This window comes from Acomys russatus, chromosome 32 (assembly GCF_903995435.1).
Source record: "Acomys russatus chromosome 32, mAcoRus1.1, whole genome shotgun sequence".
NCBI lineage: Eukaryota > Metazoa > Chordata > Mammalia > Rodentia > Muridae > Acomys > Acomys russatus.
In genome coordinates, this window is record NC_067168.1 from 32,909,738 (window position 1) to 32,917,234 (window position 7,497).

Here is a 7,497-nt window from a genome sequence, read left to right on the forward strand (position 1 = left end):
CTTCCCAACAGCCTGAGCATGCTCAGATCCTCCCTGGGTGGCCTGGCGCATAAAGGGAGGGCTGAGGGCGTAGAAAAGGTGAGGGCTCCCTGGCTTCCCCATGGTCTTGTTTTAATTTATTTATTTGGTTTTCTGAGAAAGGGTTTCTCTGAGTAGCCTTGGCTGTCCTAGACTCACTTTGTAGACCAGGCTGGCCTTGAACTCACAGCAATCCACCTGCTTCTGCCTCTCAAGGGCGCCACCACACCCGGCGATTTATTTTATTTTTAATTATGTGTGTATGTACACATCTGTGTAGGCTTTGTGCACATGGGTGCAGGTGCCTGCAGACGCCAGAAGAGGGCATCAGATCCTCTCGCGCTGGAGTTACAAACAGTTGTAAACTGACAGATGTGGGTGCTGGGAGCTGTAGGGGCAGTGTGTACTCCTACTTGCTGACCCAGCTCTCCAGATCACTGTTAGGGACTTGAATCTCCCCCCATTTCCTGGGGCTTCTCCTCTGCCAGCTCTTGTGCCCTAATAGCCCAGCTTCTCTCAGATCACCTCCCTGGCCTGGCCACCCTCTTCTGATCCTAGGATACCACACTTAGCTGGGTGAATCTTTGGGGGCTGTTCTTTGCTACCTACCCCTGGTCTTCATGACAGCATGCTACAGAGTGGAATTCTGACACACTCGTGACCACAAGCCCTGTGCTCTCCGGCCTCCCTGCAAGTGCAGAAGTATTATTGATCGGCCTGTAGGAAGAATAGGGGCACTGGCCATATGTGGGGACACCTACGGTACACCAGGGATTTATAAACATGTCTAATCTGGGAACCCAAGGATCAGGCAGGGGAATTACACACCCAAGACCACTTTGCTGAAAGCAGGAACGGAATTCTGAACTGCAGCTTGTGTCCTGAGAGGAAAGAGAGGGGTGGGGGTGGGGGTGGGAGTTATGCAGCAGCTGTCAAACAAGTTATGGTTTAATGGGCAGCAACAGAGACCTGTAGCCTGATCTCTGGAGTGGGGGTAGGGTGGGGGTGGGGTGCTAGTCTCCACCATTGGCTGCCTAAACCCTTCCCCTTTGGTGCCAGTCCCGCATGACCTTTCTAGGTGGTTAATGAGGGCCCAGACACCACTCAGTAATTGGCCTCATTAGGCAGCTAGGGCTGCTCAGGGGATGGGGTGGCGGATGCTGGGGCCCTGTGGGGACAGGCCAGACAGCAGCCTGTTAATTACCTGAGAAATCAGACAATTAGGCTTTCTGCCACCCGCCGCCTGGCCATGTCCTGCTGGCCCCTAATTACTGAACGGCTGCTGAGCCAGGCCAGGAGTGACCTGGATTTGGACCGGGGACCAGCCCCTGCCATGTCCCCCACTTCCATTCTCTGCCTCCACCACAGGCTTGCAAAAGCTTGGGCTTGGCTATCTTTTTCGGGGGCCTCTCCCTGCAGACCTACCCCCACCCCCACTTCTTTCTCAGCCCTGGACCCTCTTGTCCTTTCTCTCCTGCCAAAGGCAGCTCTGAAAGAGATGAACTGGATGCTGAGGCGTCCTCCATAATGGGATAAAGAGTGTGGGCTGCTGGACTAGGACCCGAAATGGGGGTGAGAGGGTGATAAAGAGATTGAAGGTCCCTCTGCATGACTTCAAGGAAGAGGTACTGAACTGTGCTCAGGAGTAGGGATAGCTAAGGACATAAAGTCGAACACTTTCTTGAGGGTCTGAGTGTACCCCCAAGAGCTGTGTAGGTGGGGCTAGATCTGTCCTTGGGGATCCCTTCCACACAGGAGTAAAAGACTTAAAGAGTACCTAAAGAAGCTGGGCTTGGTGCTGCACACCTTTAATCCCAGCACTTGGGAGGCAGAGGCAGGCAGATGGCTATGCGTTCGAGGCCAGCCTGGTCTACAAAGCGAGTCCAGGACAGCCAAGGCTACACAGAGAAACCTTGTCTCCAACAAACAAAAAAACAATAACGGGGGGGGGGGGACCTAAAAAGAACAAGATTACTGATGGACATCCTGTGGTTGGGGGAGGTGAAAGGGGAGGGCCATGTTGGGATGTTTTGGGAGCCTACCAAATATGGGGTGATCACGTTGAGTCCGGTAAGGACATCTTCCCCCGCACCCCCCCCCCCACAGAGACAGAGTCTCTCTGTGTAGCCTTGGCTGTCCTGGACTCAATTTGTAGACCAGGCTGGCCTCAAACTCACAGTGATCCACCTGCCTCTGCCTCCTGAGTGCTGGGATTAAAAGCACGCACCACCGTGCCCAGCCTGGTAAGGTAAGGACATCTTAGCAGCCCATCTGGGGGCCTGGAGGTGGCTCTCAAGCAGCTGTTGTGCCCTAGGCAGTTGACTGGAGAAAGCCAGATGGGCCCTGCCCTGCAGTGGTGAGTGGGAGTGCCCAATGGGCAGGGCAGAGACCGCCCACATCCTGTCAGTCAGAGTCTGAAGGAGGAAGTATAAGCATGAAGGAGCAGCTTGCAGGGAATACCTGGGTCACTGCCTTCCACACTAAGGCTAGTTCTGTTGTGGAACTGGAGACTCCCATCCACTGTGTCCCTGAAGGACTGGGCGGTGGGGGGGGGGTGTCCCCCAAATTGCCGGCTACTCAGGAAGTCACACCTAGCCCCGAGAGGTCAAGAAGCTAAGTTAACCTGGATAGGCATAAAGGGCCTCATTCTGAGAGCCACACAAGCCCAGGCGTCCTGGCACACAAGACGTGGGAGGCAGGCAGATCAGAAGTTCTAGGTTATCCTCGGCTACATGGCAAATTTGAGACCAGCCTGGGCTCCATGAAACCCTGTCTCCAAGAACAAGAAAAAGAAATGAAGGTAAAGTCACCTGGCAAGCTGACTGGAGTGGGCCCCAGAGAGGCATCCCATGCCATCCTGGCCCAGCAGAGGTGGCACCATGGCAACACAGTAGGAGACAGACAGGCAGGACTGCACTGAAATGGACGCTGGCATCTGAGAGTTGACAAAAGTCATGTGGATCCTTGTCTCTAAGTGCAAGTTCAGAACGATGGTGGGGTGGGTGGGGGTGGAGGGGTCATCTGCCCCCAGCCTCCTCCAGAGAGAAGTTCCAGGAAGCCTTTGTGAGCTTTCTCTCCACAGGGGCTGGCTCTTGAGACTCATTGTGGCTAGAGGCCAGAGGCTGAGAGCTGAGGCTGAGTTGATTCTTCCTCCTTACTGGCTTGAGGGCAACCTCTGTGTAACCGTGCTGTGCTCCGCAATTCTCATTGCTTATGTACCCTGGTATTTCCCGATACACACATGCAGTAACCACCTCAGAGATGTGGAGCCTCGAGGCTTCTACCAACTGTTTCCCAGAGAGTCAGCCCTGTGACATATGTGCACATGCGCGCGCGCGCGCGCACACACACACACACACACACACACACACACACACACACACACAGAGGTATTCATATATATATACCCAACCTGTAGCCCTAACTGCCTGTTGGCCTCTGAGCCCCACTGGCTTGAAACACCACTATTCCTTCAAACAGTTTGTGCCTTGTGCCTTTGGGGTACCATTCCAGACACCGTACTCATTGTCTCACGGATCTTATTCAAATGGTCACGTGCTTTCACCTATCTAACCTCCGAAGGCAGGCCAGGCCTTGCTCCACGGCATCTTATGGTGCGTGTCATGGGGTGGGAATTGTGAATGAGTGACTTGTCCAACAGCCCTTTGACTGGGCAGCATACAAGGGCTGTCTTTTTTTTTTTTTTTTTTTTTTTTTTTTTTTTTTTTTTTTTTTTTTCTTTTTCTTGGGTTTTCTAGATAGGGTTTCTCTGTGTAGCCTTGGCTGTCCAGGATTCACTTTGTAGACCAGGCTGGCCTCGAATTTACAGAGATCCGCCTGCCTCTGCCTCCCGAGTGCTGGGATTAAAGGCGTGTGACACCACCGCCTGGCTTGGGCTGTCTGTCTTAGCCCGTATTCCCTGTATAGGATGGCTACACAGTGGAACACCTTCGATCTGTGCTCTCACTTCCTGATGACACTGGCCAGGGTAGATCACCAGGTCCTGTGTGAGTGAGTGTGTGTGTGTGTGTGTGTGTGTGTGTGTTTGAGTGCGTGTGCCTGTGTGTGTACTCGTATGTGTGCTTGCAGGGCCCAAAACAGGTGATGCTCACCTGGACGGAGAAAGGAGGTGCTCCCTAGTCCAGAAGTCCCCCATGTGGTGTCAGCTTTAGGGTCTAGAACTGGCAGAGAGTGCAGCTGGGAAGGCCAGTGAGAGTGGAGAAGGGAGGAGCTAGACAGGGCCAGACAGCATAATGGTTTCAGAGCCTCCAAACAACCACCTCAACTTGCTGTCCACCCTCTCCAAGGCTCAGCTCAGTCAGCCAGTCCTAGTGGCTTCTGACAGTCACTGACTCTGTGCCCCGAGGCAGCCTGCTTCCTGTGGACTCGTCAGCCGACTCAGCCAGAATCGGGTGAACATTGAGATAAATACAACAGTTCTAGGAATACAGAGTCCAGGCCTTGGAGGTTCCACAAATGATGGCCACTCTGTATCGCCCCCATTTTCTAAAGGGAAGAACAGAGGCCTGGACGTAGGGTATGATCCTGAGGGCAATGACAGGCCAGGACCAACACTCCAGCTCTCCTGTACTTGTGACAGCATGCTGACCACAGTGACTCCTGTTTGAGGAAGGGGTAGGTTCCTGGTAAGGCCCAGCAGCTGAAATCTATAGAAAAAAGTCACTCGTGTTCAGTGACTCTGTCTATGTTGCCTCATAAACAGGGTGTTTAGGTTACTTTCATGAGGGCTGCCCTGAAAGGAGACTCTGTCCACACAGTTTGTCTAAAATTCTATTTGGAGAGGTCATTGTTGCTTTTTTTTTTTTTTTTTTTTTGGTTTTTCAAGACAGGGTTCTCTGTGTAGCCTTGGCTGTCCTGGACTCACTTTGTAGACCAGGCTGGCCTCAAACTCACAGCGATCCACCTGCCTCTGCCTCCCAAGTGCTGGGATTAAAGGCGTGTGGCGCCACCATGCCCGGCTTCTTAATGTTGAGCCCCGCCCCCACCTCTACACACCAAGCCTTCGGGATCACACTACCCAGGGCTATCTTGGGCCACACTCTTGGCCTAAAACATCTGCTGGATGTGGCTAGATACACGTCTTGCCTTTGAGGACATTGGACCAGGATGGCCAACACCTTCTTGGCTCACTCTCAGAGCCGCAGCAAGGTACAGGCTGTCCCTGGAAGACTGTAACATGAGCTGGGCCTGGTGGGGTGTGCCCATGGCCCACAAGGCCCAGGGCAGCTCTCAGGGCAGAGACTGCAGGCTGCACAGTGAAAAAGCTCTGCAGAGCTCTGCCCTGGCCAGTCAAGGCCTAGACCTCAGGGATAGCATTAGAAACTTATTCTTTGCTCACAAAAAGGACTAATTGCCACTAACCCTACCCCCTCAGCTTCATGGAGCATGACAACTTTGTATTGTGTACCTCACAGTCCAGGAAGTATAACAGTATCACCTTTCCCAAGTGGTGACGGTTGTGGACTTGTATATGCCAGGGCCTGAGCAGCATGGGCGTCAGTAGAGGCTTCTCTCTGCTTTGGCTGTGACTCTGGGAGAAGAGGCCATCATTATTCTCCTGCCATAGACGAGGTTGTGAAAACTCAGAAAGGATGGTCTATGGTCTGCCATCACACATCCTTCCAACTAGGCTCAGCCTGAGCCCGTGAGCAGGTGCCATAGATACCACCAACACTATGGAAGGCACAGCTACCACTAGCAGATGGACCAGGAGCCCAGAGAGCCAGGCTGAGTAGCAGGGCAGCCGGGAGCCTCGCAGTATGGAAAAGGGGGTAGAGGTCACGCTAGGAAGACATCCTGGTTGAACATCTCCCTTTGCCTACTCAATGGACATGGTTAAGAACTCTACATTCGCTGGCTGTGGTGGCGCACGCCTTTAATCCCAGCACTCGGGAGGCAGAGGCAGGCGGATCGCTGTGAGTTTGAGGCCAGCCTGATCTATAATGCGAGTCCAGGACAGCCAAGGCTACATGGGGAAACCCTGTCTTGAAAAAAACACCAAACCAAACCAAAACCCTCTACGTTCTTGAGATGTGACAACAGAGACAGCAAGGACAGTGGCCGCTGGTAGACAGCCCTGGGGTGGGGGGGGGGGGGGGGGTGGGGTGGGCAGGGGCTACACAAACTCCCAACTGTCTTGCAATAGTCTATGACTTGTTCCTGTCACTAAGAACAGACAAGGTGGCGCACACCTTTAATCCCAGCACTCAGGAGGCAGAGGCAGGCGGATCATCACTGTGAGTTCAAGGCCAGCCTGGTCTACAAAGCAAGTCCAGGACAGCCAAGGCTACAGAGAGCAAACCCTTTCTCGAAAAACAAACAAACAAAAAAAAAGAACCGACAAGCCATAGATGCTCCCATAATCCTTTCCAAATGCCTCACCGCACTTGTCAGAGCAGAAAAGATCTCCAACTGAATCCCTGTCACAGCCTCCTCAGTGGATGGAGCGCTTGAGGCAGGTCGTCACATTCTCCTTCACAGCTCGGCAGCTAACACAGAGACAATGTATGTGTGCAGAAGGCATGGGTGGTTGGCGGGATGGCTACACGAAGGGCTGGAGGACTCGACAGTGTGTGTAGCTCTCAAGGCTGCTGTAAGAGATTAGCACAAATGGAGTGGCTTGAAACAATGCAAATGCATTCTGGAAAGGGTGTCTCCATAGGCTGGACTCTCCCAGGGGTGCATTCCAGATGCTCTCAGGGAGTATCTAGTTCCATGTCCTTCCAGGCTTCCCATTTTCTTGTCTTCCGGCTCAGTTTCTCCCATGCTATCATCTCTCCGCGCCTCTCTTTCCAGGCCCGTTTCGCCCGTTTCTCCTCTCCAAGACCCTCGAGATTACATCAGGCCCACTCGGAAAATCCAAGAGAATCTCCCTATTGTGACTCTAGATAATTAGCAAAGCTACATTCCATCTGCAACCTTAGTTGCCCCTTTGCCGTGTTAGGTAACAATTGTGGGTACCGGGGACTAGGGCATCTTCGGGGGGAGCCTTTATTCTGCCACTCACAGATGTTGGTCGTACAGATGTATGGATGGTGGGTTGAAGGACGGGTGCTCGCCAGACTGTGTGCCTGGAGTGGGGACCAGCAGCTTGAGACAGAGGATGCCTATTTCCTCCTGCCTTCTGTTTTCTGTTCAAGCCGTCAAAGAGCCCTCGGCCAGTGGAGGGAACTAGGCAGGCCCTGCTCTTCTTCCCTTTTATTCTATCTCCCCACCTGACCCCGGCACCCCCAGACACGGAGAACTGCAGTCCACTGGCCAGCCTGACACTCCTAAATTGTATTTAGACCTACTTATAGTGAGTGAAAAACTAGCCGGGCGGGGTGGCGCACGCCTTTAATCCCAGCACTCGGGAGGCAGAGGCAGGCAGATCGCTGTGAGTTCGAGGCCAGCCTGGTCTACAAAGCAAGTCCAAGGCAGTCAAAGGTACACACAGAAACTCTGTCCTGAAAAAAACAA